The sequence below is a fragment of the Natator depressus genome, chromosome 3, assembly GCF_965152275.1.
Source record: "Natator depressus isolate rNatDep1 chromosome 3, rNatDep2.hap1, whole genome shotgun sequence".
Lineage (NCBI taxonomy): Eukaryota > Metazoa > Chordata > Testudines > Cheloniidae > Natator > Natator depressus.
Genome location: NC_134236.1, coordinates 37,797,306 through 37,820,011, shown reverse-complemented (window position 1 = coordinate 37,820,011; position 22,706 = coordinate 37,797,306). Strand labels below are relative to the sequence as shown.

Below are 22,706 nucleotides of genomic sequence, written 5' to 3'. Positions count from 1 at the left end.
TCTCACTACCATGGAGTTTGAAAACACCAACTTTCCATGGATGGGCGGATGAAACGCCAAAATCACCACCAGTTGGACTGTCAATGAACTAAGTACAAGACCAAAAGACTGAAGGTGTAACAGGTACTCTAAGATGTCCTGGATGCAGCCTAGCTTTGATTAGACTCCTTGGGATAATGATCAGATCAAGAACCCCTTCTACTTATCTGAATAGGTTCTCTGGAGGGATTCCTGCTATTAAGCAATATTTGCCAGTCCACCTCTGCACATCGCTCCTCTTTCTCATCTAACCACGTAGCATCCATGCTGCAAGATGCAGGGAGCTGAGTTCTGGATGTAAAACCTGACTGTGATGCTGAGTCAGGAGGTCAGGATTAAGATGAAGGGTTGTGGGAGGCCGAACCAATAATGTGCTGAGGTCAGAGAACCAACATTGTCTCCACCACATTGGAGCAATCAGCCTGGCATGGTCCAATTTCATCTCAAGAATGACCTGCAGCATGATCAGAATTGGAGGAAAAGCAAACAGAAATGCTGATTTCCAGATCAGGTGAAAAGCATCAGTCAAAGAGCCCGGATTGAGACCCCCTAACCCTAACCCCCAGAACAAAATGGACAGCATTTCTTCTTGTCTCTTGCGGGGAACAGGTCAATTGTTGGGATGCCCCAAACTGAAAAAAATGTGCCTCAGGACCCTGGGCTTCAGAGACCACTCATGGTTCAGGGAGAAATTTCTGAGGTGATCTGCCAGGTGATTCTGGATCCCAGGTAAGTGATGAGCCACCAGTATAATGCTTTCCCTGATGCTGAACTGCTAGAGCCTGATCACATCCTGACAAGGCACATTGTCTATTCACATAGTATATTGCAGTGGTATTGTTGGTGAATATGAGAGCCGCTGAGTCCCGGAGGTGATCTTGAAAGGTCTGACAGGCATTGTAGATGGCACGAAGCTCTGGGACATTGATGTGAAGAGAATCTTCCTGTTCTGACCACAGGCCTTGATATTTCAGCAATCCAAGATGCGCTCCCCAGCCTATTTAGGAAGGATTGGTGCAGTCTTGGTCAGTGGGGACTGAGCAAAAGGAACACCTGGCACACAGGGTCCTGAATCATCCACCATTCTAAGGTGTCTAGGATTGGCAGGGGAGTTGGACCAGCCTGTCCAAAGGATGACAAATTAGATGATAGATCGACTTCACCCACATCTGAAGAGGACACAGCTGCAGCCTGGCATATTGGACTACCTGTGTCCATGCAGCCATATGGCCTAACAGCCTCAGGCACACCCAGGCTGTGGTTGAGGGTTGAGACTGCAGCTCCAGACATAGGCAGGAAATCGCTTGGAATTGCTTAGTCAGTAGAAATGCTCTAGCAGGGCCCCAGTGAACTCAATTCTTTGAGTTGGAACCCATGTTGTCTTCCTAGTGTTTAGGATGAGACCTAGATGTTTGAGTAGGGTTAGTGTGAAGTGAACATGACAGAGGATTTATTTTCTGGACTTGCCCCTCAATAACCAATCGACCAGAAATGGAAGATATGAATTCCCCTCTTCCTGAGGTATGCTGTTATCACAATCATACACTTGGTAAAAACCCAGGGAGCGGAAGACATGCCGAAAGGCAGCACTGTGTACTGGTAGTGTAAGCCAGCCACAACGAACCTGAGGAAACTCCTGTGTCTCAGAAAGATATCAACATGGAAATAAACATCCTGAAGGTCCAGAGCAGCAAACCAGTCGTGATTTAAAGTGTGGAGAAGAGTTGCTAGGATGATCATACGGAATCTCATGTATGTGATGTATTTGCTGAGATTGCAGAGGTCAAGGATAGGTTTCATCCCTCCTTTGGGTTTAGGGACCAGAAAATACCAGGAATAGGATTCCTGTCCTCAATGCTGTAGAGGGACCTCCTCTATAGCCCCCAGCAACAGAAACTGAACCTTCTTGAGGAGCAATGTCTCATGAGAGGGGTCCCTGAAGAGGAACATGGTAGGGGTGGGGAGGAGGGATGGAGAGGAACTGTATGGCATAACCCAATCTGAAGGTGCTTAGGACCCAATTGTCCATGGTAATCAAGTCCCCAAAACCATAAAAATAAGTCAGCCTGTCCCCAAAGAGGGGCTGGAGAAGGAGAGTTCACCACTGATTGTTGCCTTGACACACAAGTCAAAATGGATGCTTGCTGGATGCCAGGGAGGTGGGGAGATGGCTGGTTAAAACCAGAACCAGGAAACCTTCTCTTCTCAGATCTGTGGTCCTTCCTGGAGCCCCACTGCCTTACAGGAAAGGGGGACTGTCCAAAGAAACACAGAGTAGTTTTGCTGCTGACTGCTACAGTGGCGCCTCTTCACAGCCTGACTATATAAACTCAGAGAACGCAAAATAGCACAGGAGTGTTTAAAAGAGTGCAAGGTTTTGTCATTTTTTCCTGAAAACAAAACTCTGCCATCAAACAGTAAGTCCTCAATGGTCTGCTGCCTCAGGCACAATGCTTGAATTCTGCAGCCACGAGAGCCTCGTCATGGTTATAGCTGATGCCATAATTCTGACCGAAGCATATGCCATATCCAGAGCTGACTGCAACCAAGTCTTGGCCATCATAGAGCCTTTTACAATGAATGCCTTAAATTCTTCCTTGAAGGCTTCTGGCAGCTTGTCCACGAACTTAGACATGGCCTCCCAATTAACAAAGTCATATTTAGAGAGCAATGCCTGTTGGTTTGTGATGCACATCTGCAGGGAAAAGGAGGTATACATTTTTAGCCCCATCAAGTCCATCATCTTGGACTCATTGTCCTGAGGTATGGACTTCTACCTTCCCTGATGTTCCCTGTCATTTGCTGCAGTTACCACCAGCGAGTTAAGGGCTGGTTGGGAGAAACCCTCAAAACCTTGCATGGGAACAAAGTACTACTTCTAATGCTTCACCGTGGGAGGCAGCGAAGCTGGGGTATTCCAGAGGACCTTTGTAGGCTCCAAGAGATCCTCATTTATCAGGAAAGCTACTCTTCCTGGAGCTAGTAATTGGAGAATATCCAGCAGCTTATGTGTATTCTCCTGCAGCAATTCCACCTGGATGCCCAAGGTGGTGGCCATATGCCTCAGGAGGTCCTGATATGCCTTAAAGACCTTGAGCATCGAGGGAGAGGAAGATTCCTGTAAGGCAGAGTCATCCGGAGAGTATGGAGAGGTGGTTTGCCATGCCAACACCAGGTCCTGTTCTTGCACCACAGGATCCAGTCAGAATAACCCCAGAGTTCCAACAGAATGGGCTTAGAAGTCACATGCAGTTGAGGTGGTTTGGAAGAAGGAGCCACCATCATGACCAGTGATCTTGCCCTGGAGCGGGTCAAAGAGTGGGACCTTATGGACGAGGAGCATCCCAAAGATTCCAAGAAGGCCACTGGGCATGCGAGTAAGGCATTTATGACCAGTAAGCACCAGTTCAAGAGCCTCTGTCCTGACTACAGTGGTGATCCAAGGACAATTTCTGGTGCCTCCCAGGCAACTATGAAGGGGATGATGAAACCAAATTGGATCTTGATGAATCTCAGAGGTTGTCTGGTGACAACGAGGGAGCCAGCCCCAATCAGGCAAACAAACAGAGAGACTCATCTGAATCCCAATATGTGGGCAGCATTGGTTCCAAAGAGCAATGTGGGATTGGCACTGGCAATACTGAATGAGAGACTCTCCCATGCAGTACCAAGAGGGGTATCAGCACTAAGGTGAAGGGCAGCACTGAACTCAACAAAGGGCTCTGCCTCCAAGACAACAGCAGCACTGAAGGATTCACCAGCATCGAGGGGGCCTTTAATGCCAGACTCTGCATCAGCCTCAACTCCACAGAGTGAGTCTTGGGTGGTGTGAGCTATGGTGCTGACAAACACGGCAGCTCTGTGACATGGACAGAAGGCTCATGCCAAGGGCTCATGGAGAATTTAGGCAGTAGAAGCCATGGCATCAGAGAATAGCACTGGAGAGTCCAGGACTTCAAGGCAAAGCAAGTCTGATGCACCAGTTATGCTGTTAAGATGGAGACAGTTGGAGTTGGCACCATTGTCATAATACTGGACTCAGCACACACCTCATGGACAGAACTGGAATCAATGGTACAGGCTCTCGCTGATGTTGGAGTGATGTTGGAGTTGTTGTACAGACCTGCTTCATCCCGTGTGAGAGGAGTCTGCCCAGTTCATTTTATGGGCCCTCATCCTTACCACACTAGATGTAGGTGAACAACCTCTCTTCCTCCTTGGTGAAACACCAGAGCCTGAGGGCAGAGGGACATCACTTGCTGGATCCAAGACAACCACTGATCAAACAAGGTCCTTGCTACCAGAGCAGCTCCAGCAAGTGCTGCTTTAGGTGAAAGTCTCTTGCCACCTGAGTCCTCTTTGTGCACAACTTGCAGATGGAGCATTGTTCTTTAATGTGTCCTTCACCAAGACACAATAAGCTCCTCAGATGGGGATCACTGTCATGGCTGGTCTCCCCACAAAATGGACAACGCTTGAACTCTGGTGAGGGCATCACACAGGGCAGCCAACTACTCTAGCTAATACTATACTAACACTAAACTTAACCTAAGGTACTACTAACTAACTATTAAATACAAGAAAAAATTCTCAGAAATCTCACACTGAAAGTGTGAGGTGAAAACACCACACAGAGCTCTGACTGTAGCCACAGGGGGTGAGAAGGAACTGAGGGAGCCCCTTATATGGCCAAGGGAGGGGCTAGTGCCGCAGGGCATGAGTGCCACCCCTACAAATATTGCTAGGTAAAGTTTTCTGGCTCCAGTGCACTGGGTGCGCACACCCTGAAGTAGAATACACAGCTACATCTACTCGAAGATTATTAGTTGTGCAGCTGGTCAAAAACAATCATCAAAATGTAGTCTTATATTCTGAATGGCTTTTACTAGCTCTAGAACAGGTTGAAAAAAGGAAGAAGGTATCACAAAAATTGTTATTGAAAACTTACAGCTAATTTTTGTGGAAAAACTCTGCTTAAAGATTTCACCAAAACTGCACATTTTGAAAATTTTCAGACAGCTTTAGTGAAATGGTAAGACAAGTTCTCAACAAGCATAACCAGTAGGGGAGTGAGAATTGGTTGCTTTTTTTTTTTTACTGTACCTTCTGAAAAATAAAAGAATATATTCAAAAATAGCCAAAGAGAATGATTGTCAAATAGATTAACGCTAACTAGGCAAACTGAGACGTTATCGTTATTCATATAGCACCGTAGCTGTGCATGGCATATTGTGCTGCATACAAAGACCGAACACGAGGCCTACCTCAAGATATTATGGTCTGAAACTCGCAAACAAGACCTTGAACAATAAAGTGAGCAGGCACAGACCGGTACATGGGTATTATCATTGGTAGGCTATGGGGAACAGTAGATTTGTATATGTTTTTGAAGGACAGGAGGGATTGTTGTGAAAAACGAGTCACATCATTTTTTTTCATAACACCTTCTTTTAACATTTGTACAAAGTTTCACTGCTTAATTTCCTCCAGTAACTACAGAGTTAACCTCTCACTTTCTTTCTTTCAACTTCCTCTACTGTGGTTGCCTGCTGGTCTGGGCCGGATCCTTTTTTTCTTCTTGTTGCATTATTTCTTTTCATGGGCACAGGCATTGTTTCACTACCAATTTAGCAAGGAGGGTGGACTTTTTGACTAACCCCCCTTTTATTTATTTATACACACCTATTTACATACACACACATTCATTCCTCATATCTAGATGCATCTTATTTAACAATAACCTTAATCCTTTATGTCCAGACTTAATACAACCTTCCCCTTATTTGAGGCTGTAACAACCCCTCAGCACCGGTGCTTTGCCAAAAAGGATAGTAGCAGGGCTAGGGACAACGTGAAAGGTAGGGAGAACAGCAGCATTAACAGCACGGTGAAATGGGGGAGTTACGCTCACTGACCATAGGAATAATGACTCCTAGCTGAATTAAGGAGGTGATTACTGGTCAAATTTCTTCCTCGGCCTATTTTGAGAGAGGATTCAGGCAAATTTTAGGAAGGGGCCTTGCTGGGTTCAGGCGGAATTTTAACCAGTTGGGCGGACCCAATGTACCCAACCTGATCAGCATGATCAGCCCACAAGCAGGAGGGGGAACCTTAGCCAGCAGTTCCTGTTGCAACGAGGAAGGGCTGGTGTCGGTCTCCCTCTTGGAGCATCCATGTACATTTTAATTTACATAGCAAGCCTCTTCCCAAAAGGTTAACCGGTGAGCAAGGGCTGAGGAGGAAGGCATGATGGTCAGACAGAGGACCGATAGAAACGGTCAGAGGTAAAGAGATGGGGTGGGGATTAGGAATATTGCCCACCCCCACTGCAGTTTAAATATAAGTTTATAGGATCTTCAGATGGAGCTGAGGGGGTCTCCCAAAGAGGCCTTAAAGGGTAGAGAGATATCTGCTGGCCAGCAGGGGCTTGGAAAACCCAATTTCTCTTTTGTCTCCCTTAATTGTGTTTTAAGTTTTTCATGGGAGTCCTTGAGACTCCTCCTTTGAGATTCATGGTGCCGTTTTTCTGTTTCTCCATACCAATTGAAATATGCATCAAACATTTGCCAGAAGTGCGCCTCTGAGGTGCACAATCTTGTCAAGGTCAAAACTTTCCCTCTAGGGGAGACCGTAATTTTGAATCATCCCTGGTATACCAATTCCATTTTTCCAGAAACTTGTAAGTGAAAGGACTAGGCCTTTTGGCGAGACAGTGATCCCTCTGGACCCACCGGCCCACATTTCCCCAGTTCCTGGTGTCCCAGTATTACAGTTCCTGGCGAGGCAGGGATCCCCAAGTATCCAACCTTCCTGGGGGATGTTCGGCCCCCAGTCCCCGGTTCACTTTCACTTGGGTCACTCACGCAGGAAAGACTTACAGGAAATGTGGAATGAGGAAAGAAGTTAAGGGAAACACACTTGTACAAGGAAAATTTACAGAGGATGTCCATGACCCTCTCACACCCCCTTTGGCGAAGAGCCTCTGCTAGTGTCGCATGCTCTATCACATCAGGTGAGATGTAAGACCAGTCAGTGGTCCTAGCCTATGGCCTTCCCCACAGCCCCCTTTAGCAAAGAGCATTGGCTAAAGCCGCATACTTTATACATACATACATCAGGCGAGATGTAGGATCAGTCAATGGCCAAAGAATTAGGGTCATCCACGAATGGAAAATAGGGACACACACACTTTCCTTTCCTTAGACGGGGTCCATTTCGCTGGTCAAGCCATGCAGAAACAGCCCATCTTGGCCAGGGCTTTTACCGCCCTTCTCCATTGGAGCCACAGAGCTTGCTTTAGAGACACCTCTGGTCACTAGCAAAGCTTTGCAGAGGGCTCTGGGCGTCTTTCTGTGACCCTTACTTTCACACTGGCACACACACACAGAGACTAAGTCCTAGACAGCCACCTTTGTGACTTCTCTGGCCTACCTGAAGGCGTCAAAGCTGTTTGATAATAAAGTTCAGATCCAGCAAGCAACTCACCCAATTCCAGAAGCTACAGTCAGTTCTCCACCGAAAACCCAATGTAGAGATTTAAAAGGTCTCTTACCTTTTACATGGTGCCTTGGGTTCGGAGGGAAACAGCCTGCGGTTGTGGATGGTATACAGTGGATGGATGGTATACACTCATGGATGGTATACGGTGGATCCTGGACGAGCCCGCAAATTGTTGTGGAAAACGAGTCACACCATCTGTTTGATTCAAACAGCTTGAGGTCTTTTATTGAATACAAGCATGCAGGGAGAGGGAGATAGAGATGGTCACACACAGGTGCCACCCTGGTCTCTCTCTGCCCTGCCCCTATAATATATAATATCAGACTTATATAGGTCCAAATTCAAACCAAATAATACATTTCCTTACTACTCGAGCATTATTAATACAGCCTTATAAGGAATTAATGGAAGGGCAGTTTCATAATTAGCACAGTGGTGATGCACCGTGTTATAATCAAGATCTTATCAAGATCTGTGGTTTGCTGTGGCAGCGTTTTGTCTAGGGACTTTTGCAGGGTGGAGGGTGCATATAATGGACAGCTAGGGACTTTTCTGGAGGCACTTTGGTTCTTTTTTAGTTAGAGGTTGGCCTAGTCTATTATCTGGGTCAAGTGCCACAGCCTAGCATACGTAAATGCTTTAGCTTAAGCCAGGTCTTACAGGATACAGGCCTGTAGGCCTCTTGCGTTACAGCTTTTGTATATGTTGCATATAGTGCATAGATTTTGCCGCAGAATGGGATGGGGTCAGTTTCAACAGCAAGGTTAATAGCAATTTCCCCCACAATATGGTGCTTGGAAAAATGTTGAGTGATGGGTTGTTCCAAAATGGCAGGAGGTCTGAATGTTGGTGCAAAGTCAGGAAGGGAAGAAATAGTGAATTGCTTAAGAATATTAGCAATCTTGGACTCCCAATGTGATGCTCACACACTTAAGAAGACTGTAGGAACATAGGAATTGTCATACTGGATCAGACTCATGGTCCACCTACTCCAGTATCCAGTCTCCAGCAGTGGCCAGCACTAGATCCTTCAAGGAAGGTACAAGAAACCCTGCAGTAGGTAGATGTTGGATAATCTGTCTCCTAGGGGAGTCAATTCCTAAACCCCAATAGTTAGAGATTGGCTAAAGCCCTGAAGCATGCGGTGTTATATTACTTCTCAAACTTCTTTCACTGTTCTTTAAGTATTTACTGTTACTACTGTTGATTTTCTTGTTATCCATATAAAAGCCCAATACCTCTTTGAATCTTACTAAGTTTTTGGCTAGCCTGTGGCAATGAGTTCCACAATCTAATTATGCATTGTGTGAAAAAAATATTTCCTGGTATAAATTTTTAATTTGCTGCCTTCCTAGTTAATTGAATGTCCTATTCCTCTTGTGTTATGAGACAGGAAGAACAGATATTCTCAATCCAACTTCTCAGTGCCATTCATTATTTTGTATACTCTGATCCCTTCTACTCATCTCCTCCCTGAAGTAATTAATCCCAATCTTTTCAGTCTCTCTTCACATGAGAACTTTTCCATACCCCTAATCCTTTTCATCACTCATCTCTGAACTCCCTCTAAATACTCAACTTAACCACAGACCTTTGACCGTCACACATTTGGCTTTTCAAAATTTGCCACAGATGGTTCACCTCATCTCATTTCAGACAAAAGGAATGGATAATATTTCTAATTTGCTGATATTTTAAACCAACAATCGTAGTCTTTTTAGCCTTCTAGTAGATTAATTGCAAACTCAAAGAAAGAAATACATATGAAACTTACAGTCTGCAGTCAAATGTGTGATAAATGATTTAAAAATAATTATGTTGATGAATGACAGAAGATTCCTTTCTCTGGGGAATAATTAACTTCACGCACCTGAAAAAGTGAAAAAACAGACATGTTATAAATATTGGGCCAGATCCTCAACTGATGATTTACACAAGCTAAGGATCTAGCCCTTGTTTTAACTAGTGATTGTAACATGGGAAAAGGTTAACATACATGTGCTCATTACGTTATGTAAGAATATGCAGGAAAATGACAGCATCTCGGCTACTTGTTACAATGACTTAGTGCCATTTTATACCATATCAGCCAGCATGATAAGCAGAGACATAAATTTCACCGCATTGTGCAAATCAAGTTACATTAGCAAAATATCTGATGCTATGATAGATACCTGTAGGCAAACATTCTTACAACTATTTTTGAGTTAAATTGGTTCCAAAAATATGGCGTCCAAAATATATTATGCAGTTTTAGAAAATGCTGCCACCCTCACTGTTATTTATATGCACCATAAAAGTGCACAGGCTATTACAGACAATTAAGAGACAACCTGTCTGCCCTGAGATGCTTACACTCGGAGGTTCTGACTTATACGCATGCTTAAGTTTATGCACTATGAGTAGTAGTAAGTCAGTGGGACTCCTTGCTGTGTGTAAAGTTAAGCACCCGCGTAAGTCTTTGCAGAATTAGGGCCTACAGCTTCCATGCTGAAAAATGGATATACAGATTCAATGGGGCTTCACAAGGTGCAGCTGTCCTGCCACATAGCTAAGACTGCTATGTTTGTTGGGTAGATGCACCCCTGATGGAACCACTATTCCCATTGTTCTGTTGCAATGTAGTGCTTCGCTAGTCTCCATTCTATTCTCTATACTTTCCTCTACCAAGAGCACTTTTTACTGCTAATCTATGTGATCAGATCAGGCCTAGATTTCAAACCAGATGAATAGTGACCATATTACTGGTGAGATGTCAATCTTAGCTGTTGGAATTTTCACTTGATTTTGAAATATGTTATTTACCAAGGCAGTCGGTCTCAGTTGTCACTCACAATCTGAGACTGGCAGTGGCAACAGAATTTTAGGTTTTTTATTAAAAGGAAGACAAAGCTACACTTATCAGAGCAAGTAAAAATCAGACACACTACAAACGTGAGAAAAGCAGGAAATCATGGCATAATGCTCTGTAACAGAGCAAGGAGAATGCAGAAGGATGCTATTTAATTTAAAACTATCACAGTGGCAACATTTCATTTTGATTCACTTAAGATTGTGATAAGACCCTGGAAATTAGTGCAACCACATTTTCCTATTAGATAACCAGAGTGGACACCTTAACTGCTTATTGACAAGAGCTCAAGGTCCTGCCTCCCCCACCCAGATCTGGTGTCAATCTTGGGTAATTTTAAAGTTTGCTAGTTTTGGTGTACAGAGAGTGGGTTCTGTTTAATTTTCTTTGATTTTCAAAAGAGAAATAACTTCCACTGACACCATTTCATTCTGTTTTTAAACCATAATGCAGTTTCATTGAAACCATTTTGCCATCATAACCTTACATTGAAAAGACTTCATAATGGCGTCATCAAAAGGTCCTTACAGACTTGCTATGAAATAGTTTCCCCATAATAACTTCACATCTCTGACTGTATTGTAATGGTATGATCATGGGGTCATAGACTACCACTGAATTCCTTTTGCCATTGTAATTGTACAGTACATCATTATAGCCTCAGTCACTGTGGCATTGTTATAGGGTCTCCATTGGCTGGCAATGAAACTATTTTCTCGTCCTACATTAGTCTTAAATAACAATATCGACCTAATGATATAGTCAAGAGGTTAGGAGAAAACAAGCCATACCCTTACTTATTTCAGTTCAGCACTAGATTCATGGGGCTGAGGGTTTACAGTATGGCCTCCTGAACTACGTTCCCTCCTTTTATAACGAAAATAAACCATGGCTCTATAAGCCACAGAAATGGAGAATTTTTTAAAAAATGAAAAGGGAGCTCCTTTACCTCTTCTAGGACCTGATTCACCAAAACATTTAAACATATGCTTAAGTTCATTCCTGTTCATCAAAGCACTTAAGCACATGCTTAACTTTAAAGTAATGCTTGTATCACATTGACTTCAGTCAGATTTAAGCCTGGTTGTCAAATTCTTTGCTGACTTCAGATGGACTTCAGCACATGCTTTGCTGCATTGGACCCTAATATCTCCCAGTTCTAGTTTGCTCGCAGCCAAATCCTGAAGAGTGCTGTATGCCTTCAAATTCCACCAATATCAATGGGAGTTGACTCCCTCAGCAACTTACAGGATAAGACCTTCGGTCTGTACTCCATAAGGCCCCCCCATAGTCATCTCATCAGATCCACAGCCCTCCACTTTGTATTCAGCTTTGTTATGGCTGCACATATATAATTTCTTTGAAACTGACCTAATAAAATTTTCTATTCCCTCCTATAATGACAGGTTTCAGAGTAGCAGCCGTGTTAGTCTGTATTCGCAAAAAGAAAAGGAGTACTAGTGGCACCTTAGAGACTAACCAATTTATTTGAGCATAAGCTTTCGTGAGCTACAGCTCACTTCATCGGATGCATTCAGTGGAAAATACAGTGAGGAGATTTATATACACACAGAACATGAAAAAATGGGTGTTACCATACACACTGTAAGGAGAGGGATCACTTAAGATGAGCTATTACCAGCAAGAGAGCGGGGGCGGGGGCAGAAAACCTTTTGTAGTGATAATCAAGCTGGGCCGTTTCCAGCAGTTAACAGGAACGTCCGAGGAGCAGTGGGGGGAGGGGGGTGAATAAACATGGGGAAATAGTTTTACTTTGTGTAATGACCCATCTACTCCCAGTCTCTGTTCAAGCCTAAATTACTTGTATCCAGTTTGCAAATTAATTCCAATTCAGCAGTCTCTTGTTGGAGTCTGTTTTTGAAGTTTTTTTGTTGAAGAATTGCAACTTTTAGGTCTGTAATCGAGTGACCAAAGAGATTGAAGTGTTCTCCAACTGGTTCATGAATGTTATAATTCTTGACATCTGATTTGTGTCCATTTATTCTTTTACGTAGAGACTGTCCAGTTTGACCAATGTACATGGCAGAGGGGCATTGCTGGCACATGATGGCATATATCACATTGGTAGATGTGCAGGTGAACGAGCCTCTGATAGTGTGGCTGATGTGATTAGGCCCTATGATGGTGTCCCCTGAATAGATATGTGGACACAGTTGGCAACAGGCTTTGTTGCAAGGACCTAGCAAGGACCTCTGGTCACTCGATCTCAGACCTAAAGGTCGCAATATTAAAATTAAAATGGCCCACCTTGATTATCACTACAAAAGGTTTTCTTCCCCCCCCCCCCCCCGGCTCTCCTGTGTGTATGTATGTGTATTTGTGTATGATAAGACCCATTTTTTCATGTTGTGTGTGTATATAAATTTCCTCACTGTATTTTCCACTGAATGCACCCGATGAAGTGAGCTGTAGCTCACGAAAGCTTATGCTCAAATAAATTGGTTAGTCTCTAAGGTGCCACTAGTACTCCTTTTCTTATTCCCTCCTATTCACCTACACAGGCTACATTTTGCCCAGATCCCTGAAACTCTTGCCATTTTATTCTCACATCCTAATGGCTCCATGTTAATAGAGCCACCATAGTCTTGTACCTTATGCCACTGAAATCTCAAACTGTAATGGTCCTATAATCGCATCATCACAGGATCTCCATAAATTGATTATCCTTATTCTGCCACTGCTATTGCACTAAACAACCATCCCCTTTGCTGTTGGTGCCACGGTGAGAGAGTGGGATAATGAGTTCCTGGTAAGATGAGAAAAATTCATTTTTATGCCCAAATAGAAAGGTCTTGACATTAAGTCAAAACATCAACAGAGTCATTAATGCTGTCTGTGCACTTAGGAGAAAAGAAAATTCCTTAAAGTGAGCACTAAGAAGGGATGCTGGAACAGTCTTGCTGGCTTGACATCTCCTCAGCTTCACTCAGTGACACAGAGCCAAGCAGCAGGTACACAGACAGCCCTTCTTTTCATTGCCTCCCCTCACTTTATGCAGACGGATTAAAAAAAGGAAGCGACAATGGGAGTGAATGAAGGTATGTATACTCTAGCCACCCCTTTGACTATTCCACATATTGTCATTGTTCCAGTACTGGGTACAGTTATACAGACCAGTATAAAATAAATTGACAAAAATATGGATGGCCACTACAACTGGGGTCAACTAGCATGGATTCCTCCAAAGAAAGTAGTGTTCAGTATGCTTAGGGATAATGAGCTTTAGAAGAAAATTAATGGTTAAAGTGGAGGCAATTATTTCTCTCTTTCCTCCCCCCTGCTCCCAGACACACACTTTTCACTCAAGTGTCTGTGGCATTCAGATCCTGACATTAGAATTCTAAACACCATGGTAGTCATGACATACCTTCTGCAAATTTCTGCACACCCCTATAATGCATTTCTAAATTCCTCTCAATTTTTCATTCTTTTTCAGACTGACAATACTTTACTTCATTTACCAAAGACAATAAGTCACATGTACCTCTCTTACAAAGGAAAAAAGAAGCAGCAAACCTAATATTTCCTTTATGGTTTAATATAATCTACTGGGCAATTTTAAAAGATTATTTTAGAGAAATTATATGTAAATGCATAAAAAAAATAAAGTCTCCTTGCATGAGCTCCAGACAAATAACCTGAAAATAATCCCAAGAAGATTTTATTTACAGAACTGAGAACCTCTGTCAGAAAACACTTCTATGAACAGCCACATGATTTTTAGCTTCAAATGCCTTTCAGTGTAGTTTTTTCCACCATTACAAGTTTTGACTAGATGACAAACAGCCTTAACTCTGCCCTTATAGTCCCATCAACCTATATAACTCTGAGTCAGGAAAATATGTGGCAATAGCCAATATCACAGTATCACAAATAGTTGAACCATGGTGCCTTGGCAGCTCACCCAGGACCATGGTGATGGATCCCTTAAACCTTGTACATACAACTACATTTCTGTAAACGTAGATATTTTAAATCTTGTCCTTGTACAGCAGTGCATGCATAGCCAAGTCAAAAGACTATCTCAGATAAACATGTCAGCAAACAAAACAGGATAAAGACAGTATTATAATTTTGATTTAATATTTGAGTGGAGAAGTTGTCCCTTTTTCAACTTTTGCAATTGTGTTAACAATTTATATTTTACCATTCTATACTTCTGTCAATATTTGGCACCTATTTATTGTTAAATGGATCAGATACTCTTTGTAAAAGCAACAGCCGCTTAGGAGCAACATGGCAAAAGGGCACCGATAAACTACTACTAACGAATGTCTATTGTTGTTAGAAAATTTTTCTTAATATCTAACATAAATCACCCTTGCAGCAGATTAAGCAGGTTACTGCTTATCTCACCTTCAATGGACATGGAGAACAACTGATCACAGTCCTCTTTACAACAGCCTTTAGAGGGGTTCTCAAACTTCATTGCACCGAAACCCCCTCATGACAACAAAAATTACTAGATGACCCCAGGTGGGGGGGACAGGCCAAAGCCCAAACCCCACCATCCCGGGTGGGGGAGCTAAAGCCAAAAGCCCAAAGGCTTCAGCCCCAGACAGGGGGCCCTGTAACCTGAGCCCTGCCACCCAGGGCTGAAGCCCTAGGTTTCGGCTTCGGCCCTGGGCAGTGGAGCTCGGGCTTGGGCTTTGGCTTTGGGCCCCAGCAAGCCTAACACCAGCCCTGGCAACTCCATTTAAGTGCAGTCCCAATCTACTTTGGGGTCCCAACCCACAGTTTGAGAATCCATTTAAAGCTATTATCAGGTCCACTCTGAGTCTTCTTTTCTCAAGACTAAACATGCCCGGTTTTTTAACCTTTTCTCTTAGGTAATGTTTTCTAAACTCTTTATCCTTGTATTTACTCTCCTCTGGACTCTCTCACGATTTTGTCCACATCTTTCCTAAAGTGTGGTGCCCAGAATTGGACACAGTACTTCAGCTGAGGCCTCCCTATGTCTGTCTTGTCCCTCTGGAATGTAACTTCTTCATGACAAAAACTGTCTTTGTACATTGCCTTCCACAATGGTGCCCCTGATCTCAGCTGGTGACCTCTAGATGGTCCAGTAATATAGTACAAATAATAATAAATGGTAAACAATCTCTGTGTGTTCTAATTTTCCAATCTGTAAAATGTCTATAATTACTTCAAATGTCTATAATTACTTAGCATCCCCATCCTAGGGACCTTTTTTTATAATAAAAAGCAGCATTTATTAATTCCTCCACATTTAATTAATTGTGACCATTTTGCTAGAAGAGGTCGTTTTTGTTGTATTTAAGCCTTTACTTGGTGATTGTTACATGTGTTATATTATAATTAACAAGGCCATAAAACCACTACACCAATTTTAACAGAAGTTACCCTGTGCATTACAATGACACTTTGACCAGAAAGTAAAATTCATTGTAAAGGACATTTCCAATTACTTACAGAAAGGACTGTTTGCAGCCTTAATTGGACTGGAAAATCAGTTAACTGAAGAGAGATTTTTCACCATAAAAAGACTTTATGCCCAGAATGTGGATGAACTATATGTGCCTATCTTCCTAAACTTTCCTTTAATAGGCGACGTGGACAATGCTACTGTTCTAATTCACTAGTGACATAAAGATGCACTTTCTTTACAACTCCAGGAAAAGTAGGAAAGGGTCACACCTTTTTATTTTTTTTAATTTTGGATGCTCATATGATATAACCACTTCATTTTACAATGAAAAGAATTCTGCATCATTTCAAGTATGTCAGTTAAAAACTAACTGCTATGATCGTCACAAACATCAAACCCTCCTCCCAAATTCAGTGAAACTAGAAATCAACTAGAACAATGGTTCTCAATCTTTTTGTGCTCAGGACCCACTTATAGATGTTTATGGCCTGTCATGACCCAGTAAATAGTCTGGGGGTGGAGGTCCTGCAGTGGTGTGGTGGGATCCTGCCCACAGTGGAGGTTGCGTCCTGCCCGGCACTCACTCCACAGTGGCGGCACCTGCAGCTCTTGTGCTGTGGGGCTGGCTGGGCTTGGCTCTCCGCTCCAGGTGTTGCAATCTCCGGGACTGCAGCGCCTCTCAAGTTTGGCCCCATCCCCCTGACTAGACCAAATTTATGTGAGTAGAATTGGCTCATGGGGTTGCAGTGCCACTCACTCAAATTTAGCCTACCCAGACTCCCATCATCATGACGGCTGGGCTAAACCTGAGTGGTGCTGGGACCCCAGAGGTTGCAGTGGCTGGAGCTGGGAGGCGAGCCCAGACAGCCCTGTGGGACAGGAGCCACAGGAGCTGCCACATGACACTTTGAAACATTCTGGCAACCCAGTTTTGGGTCCCTACCCACAGGCTGAGAAACCCTGAACTAGAATATAATCTATGAATTTGATCCCTGACTTACAAAGATACTGTTATGACAAAGCTGGCAATGGAATGTATGTTATGAATGACTGACTAGCAAGTAGCATAGCATTCTTCGCTACTTAAACTTAGACCCCCATTAAGTGTGGCTAAAGCAACCACAACTGGGTGGTTGTTGGGTTAGTGTGTGAGTTCAGTGCTTGCTGTAGTCTGGATGGACATGAACAGACAACTTGGTTCCAGTGGATGCTATTTATAATCAAGCCTGTTATGAGAGTTTCTTTTTGTTGCAGAGCAGCTGCAAGCTGGACAAACAGAGGATTAACACTCAGGGAACTTGAACTAATGTATGCCTAGCATTGATGATGAGGAGCTCCATGCAGCAAAGTGCTTATAAGTTTGGACTAACTGGTTTCCCAGATGAAATAAGGGCCAGGCAGTACACAAGCACCGACAGTGCAATGAGGGTAGGAAAGAGTGACATCAGGTCAGAAAAGGATGCTGCTTTCTGACTACATGGCTGGATGCAGTGGAATCTTCGCTGGAATTTCTGCCAGAGGAATTACCTCTGTATGTAGTCTTTCTGGCATTTTTACCGTCTCTGTGCAAAGTAACCAAGATTTGTGACCATTTTCATGTGAAAAGTTTCTCTACCAACAGAAAGCTGCCACTGAAAAGTCCTCACTGCTACCACTGAGCAATGGGCAACAATGCTTTTGAAGAGGACATTTTTTGCCTTTAGAATAGACCAGACTGCATCAATAGTACTCAGATTCTATGATGATGAGCAGAGTAGAAGAACCTTTACAGAACAGAACAGCCTCAGGCAGGGAGGCAGCTAAGTCAATTGCAGGCAGGAGTCTCAGATGCAGGGAAACAGAGTAGACTTAGGGTATGTCTACATGGCTCAGGCTGGAGGGCTAAAAGTTGCAGTGTAGACATTCGAGCTCAGGCTGGAGCCCAGGCTCTGAAACCCCACAAGGAGGAGGGTCTCAGATCCTGGGCTCCAGTGTGAGCCCCGATGTCTACACTGCAATCTTTATACCTGCAGCCTGAGCCCCATGAGCCCAAGTCAATTGACCTGGGCTCTGAGACTCATTGGTGCAGGTTTTTATTGCATTGTAGATGTACCCTTAGGTCCTAAATCTTCAGTGACATGATGGCCTTTGCGATTTACATGGAGACATGAAACATACCTACTGGAAGGTGAATGTTAAATACAGTATATGGACTGAAGCTAATGACTTTTTGAGCCCCATTTGAAGGGGATTAACCTTATTAAAAACCACAAAAGCAATGAATGGCACTCCCAATGCTTAAAAAAATTATCAGCAGTTCAGTTGGGTGACTATGCTGGAAATTGGTCATTCCTTGGAGATTAATAAGCCATTTTCTCTCAGTGTAAAGGGTGCGCTCTGGTAGAAAACGAACAAAAAAAGCACCATTCTCAGGGAATTATTGTTAAGAATCCATTGTGTTGTACATATTTAAGAGGAAACTTGTGGATATTGCTACTGTCCCAGAAGTATATTTTTATTTATTTTTCCCTGTAAACACTAGAAGCCAATATATGACACGTTACAGTGCACTGGATATCTAGATTCTAAAATGACCAATTATAGGTGAAAAACCAACAAGGTGTCAAACATTTCATAAGGTGTTTGTTGATGATGGTGGTGGGGCTTTCTTGTTTGTTTTCTGTGCAATTGCTTTCATTTAGGTTTGCCTGCCTTTTGCTGGTGCTTATTTTTCTATTAGGCTTTATTTAAATCAGTCACAACTGATTAATGTGAACTGTTTGACTATTATTGTTTAATTGTCCCTATGCAGGCATTCCCTTAAAAAGCATAAAGTTTCAAAAGAGACCTCTCTGATTAAAGAAATGTAATTATGAGTAAGATAAATGTGATTTGTACCAGATGCCTAAATGTTAATACATAAGATTCTTAGAATATCCTTCTATAAAAAACTTGCCCTAGTTTAAAACGTTCTGCCATTTATTTTTTTTTTACCAAGACATACTTCACCAAGGTTAATATTGTATTTTAATTGTACCATATAGCAAATTGGTCATGCAATAACACGTGTAGGGGGCATGGGGCAAGATTGTGTTATGTCTAGACAACATTATTTCAGATCAAAGTGTAGCAGAGATAACCAAATCAGTTTCCATGTAGGAGACCAAAAAAGGAGAAAAATAATATCGTGCATGCAAATTTCTTTCAAAATGAGCGTTTTGCAGACCCAAATCCTTTTTCTGTGGTTTCAAAGTCACGGTGGAGCTAATATACTGTCTTATCCTATCACAGGACTCTGTTCTCCCATAGAGTTCAGGTTACACAAGAAGCAACACTGAGGATGTGACTTGAGGAGCTGGTAAAGGGTGAGTGTGAAGGTGGATTGAGGATAGAACCAGCTTCAACAGAAATGCCACCAAGTTCTTATAACAATAATAATCTTGACTAATGGTTACACAGAAATGTAGCCACTTATTCCCACACAATGCAACCAATCCCATCCAGTCTACCTGGAGTCTCATCAGGCAGGTGGAGAAGGGGATGCATAAGGGAGCTGCACCTGTTATACAGGATCAGAGTTCAGAGCCACTTGATTAGATGAGTTCCCTATCCTCCAACCACTTTTATGCAGATCCTCCATTCAGAGCCTCCCACCTTTCTGCAGGGCTTGTGTGGGTTACTGCAGGCACTGAAAACAATAGGCCAAATTCCCCGAAGGCTTGGTTGCTGAAGAGTCTCTCTCCTCCCCTCATCCTGACTGCTGTGGCCTTAACTGTGTGGCTTGACAGTGTTTCACAGGAAGAGAGATTGGGGGGGTTGTTAAGCACTCCAAGCTCATCATCAGAAGCAAGCACTCCACAGACATAGACCCACCAACTCAATGTGGCACCTGACCCTGTCAAAACGACAGCTGCAAAACCTGCAGACATATTTCCACTGCTACAATGATCAACACCCCTCACAACACACCTTTCAAGATCCATGGGCCCTACACCTGCCTATCACAATATGTTGTGTACCTCATCTAGTGCACTAAATGCACCAATAGCAACTATGTGGATGAAACCAGAGAATCACTAAGCTCTCAAATGAACTCACACAGGAATATGATAAAAGACAAAAACACTACATTACCTGTGGGTGAACTCTTTTCACAAACCCATCACTCTATATCTGACCTATCAGTCCTCACACTCAAAGGAAACCTGCACAAAACTTTCTGAAGATGAGTCTGAGTGCTTAAATTCATAACTTTGCTAGACACTAAAAATCACAGACTTGAAGAGAGACACTAGATTTATTGTTTATTACAACAATCTGTAACCCACTAACAACACCCCCCTCCCCCAGCTAACTTCCCCTCAATTCTTTTCTCCCCTATAATTGGAGGGGTGTTTACAGGCCACTTCACCTTGAATGGTCTCTTGAAATATGTGTTAACTACTTATGCTAAACAATCCGTTCCACCTTGTATTTAGCTCTGAGTAGGTTTTCTGGACCTGAAGAAGAGCTCTGTGTAAGCTCAAAAGTTTGTCTCTCTCACCAACAGAAGTTGGTCCAAGATACTACCTCACCCACCTTGTCTCCCTCAACCATGTAATCTAATCATTATCCCCAAGTGTTACTCAGCCATGGAGACCATGATTTCCCCTCACTACAAACCTCTGTTCAGACATTGAAGAGGAAATGCCTACCCTGTTTGCTATATGTTTAAGCTAAGCGGGGAGGGACTATTTGTGTGTCTGCCCCGGGGAGTGGGCAGGATTGAGTGGCCATTTAGGAGCAAATGGCTGCTACTGAGGGGGCCATTTACTCCACAGGTCTGGAGCAAGACCTACTTACATGGTTTAGATCAGGCCATGTGTTACAGAGGCAACAGGGCCAGACACTAACTCTTACATATAATTTTTCATAGTTCTCTATAAACAGTGACTGTGTAATTAAACAGATGGAGAAACTTGGAAAGAGAGGTTACAGGACTTGCCCAAGGCCAAACAGTATATTGCAAAATTGGTCTTATTCCCAAATCATTTTCTGGGATTGATCTTAAAGCCAGGGGCAGCTGGCATAGTTTTGCAGGGTAAACATAGCCATAGTGGCAGAGACAGGATTATACTCATATGAGTTCCTAGCTCATATGCCTATGCTCAATCCACTAGGTCTCCTTAGCCCTTGCACCATGACGGGCCAGACTGCAATGACTTTGACTCATCTACTTGTATCCACGGTCTGATTGTGACTATTAGGGCATTGCTCTTTCCTTGAACAATGGCTATGGCCTAACTACCAGGTACACGTCCCTTTTTTCAAATGCAAATGACAACTGTTGTCGGGCTCTGCTGGGTCACTTCTGTCTGTTTCAGCCTGTGCTAGGATTGCTTAACATCCGGTGCTTGGAAATTGCACCCTCATCTTACATGTATTTTGGCAGCCGCCAGGTGGTCTTCATATGTTTCTAAAACACCATCTGCACTACAAACTTGTTAGTAATCAGAATGCACCAGATTTTCATGCCTTCCTTTCTTCTGCTGTTCAGACTTTCTCATAAGGGGAAGAAAGAATTTTGTGCCAACATGGCATTGCAGTAACAAGGGAAGAACATTCTGCTGTGGAACATGGGTGACTGGCCCATTGCCAGGCACTGATGGCATATGGCAAGGGGGTTGGCTAATATTTTTAGCATTTTAGAGAACATGGGCCCGGTTCCATCCTCAGATATACAGGTATAACGCCAACTGACTTCAGTGATGTTAGCATCGGTCTGACAGAACCAGGCACTAATTAACACATCTGTTCTGTGGATTAAAGAAATTATTCCCAGTCATATATTTTTGTGTGTGTTAAAATATTTGGCTTGGGTTGTTGAAATGTTCAGTTGAACATTTTAAAAATACAGAAAGAAAAGTATAGCTAAAGACCTGATTAAATGTATGTATACTAGACTTTACAAGTAGGGAATGGGCTAGAACTTGAAGAGTTCATAGAATAGATCTACAATGATATGTGATACGTAAAGGAGTCAGAGAGGGTTCATATTGGTTGACTCTGATCTGAAGTGATTAGGAATCTGGAACTATTTGGCTATGGTTCCAACATCAACATATTCATAGTTAGCAGTTATACTGCAAGATCTAGGCTAGTTGTTAAAGAGATCTTTCCAGTTTGGTAGGGTGAACTGAACAAGAAATAGGAGTTTATCAGTAGATCTTAATAATATAATTATATTCACTGAAAGTACTAGAATGATTGAGCATTACTCCTACTGGATAACATTTATTAGTTATAGTGAGCTTTTCCAATAATTTGAACAATTTTCCAGCACTGTTGTAAATCTCTCTCTCTCTCTCTCTCTCTCTCTCACACACACACACACACACACACACACACACACACACACACACACACTTTATGTCTGCTGTTAAAATCACATGCATCTTGTCTCTCAGCATATTAATTGTACACAATGTATATTTGTTAAAATGTGCTGGGGTTATCTATCTCACAAGGTGGGATTTTCAAGGTGAAAAGAACTGAAGAACACACATCTTGCTGAAAGTCAGTCAGTGGAATTTGTGCTCTTAAATCATTTAGGTGCCTTCGAACATCCTTCCCACAGTGGTTTGCTCTACTTCATTCTGTCTCACAAGCAATTATACCTAACTTCCTGACAGTGGTCCAGACTGTGAAGCCCTTACTCATGCTAGTAAACACTCACTCAAATAGGTCCATTCTCATAAGCAAACTCAGGAAATGCAGGCTAGATGAAATTACTATAAGGTGAGTGCACAATTGGTAGAATGTTCAAACTCAAAGAGTAGTTATCAATGGTTCACTGTCAACCTGGGAGGGTGTATCCCGTGGGATCTAGCAGGAGTCAGTCCTAGGTCTGGTACTATTAAATATTTTCATTAATGACTTGGATAATGA

General features: G+C 42.8%; 1 long non-coding RNA gene across 3 annotated transcripts in view; it reads right to left on the bottom strand.

Moving 5' to 3' along the window:
* LOC141983824 (uncharacterized) overlaps positions 1 to 22,706 on the bottom strand; it is a 78,713-nt gene that overhangs the window by 13,341 nt on the left and 42,666 nt on the right. For all 3 annotated transcript variants that reach the window (XR_012638532.1, XR_012638533.1, XR_012638534.1), the window contains 2 exons: positions 9,314 to 9,409; positions 7,592 to 7,734 (listed from right to left, as the gene is read on the bottom strand). This is a non-coding gene — a long non-coding RNA (uncharacterized LOC141983824). The remainder of the gene's footprint in view (positions 1 to 7,591; positions 7,735 to 9,313; positions 9,410 to 22,706) is intronic.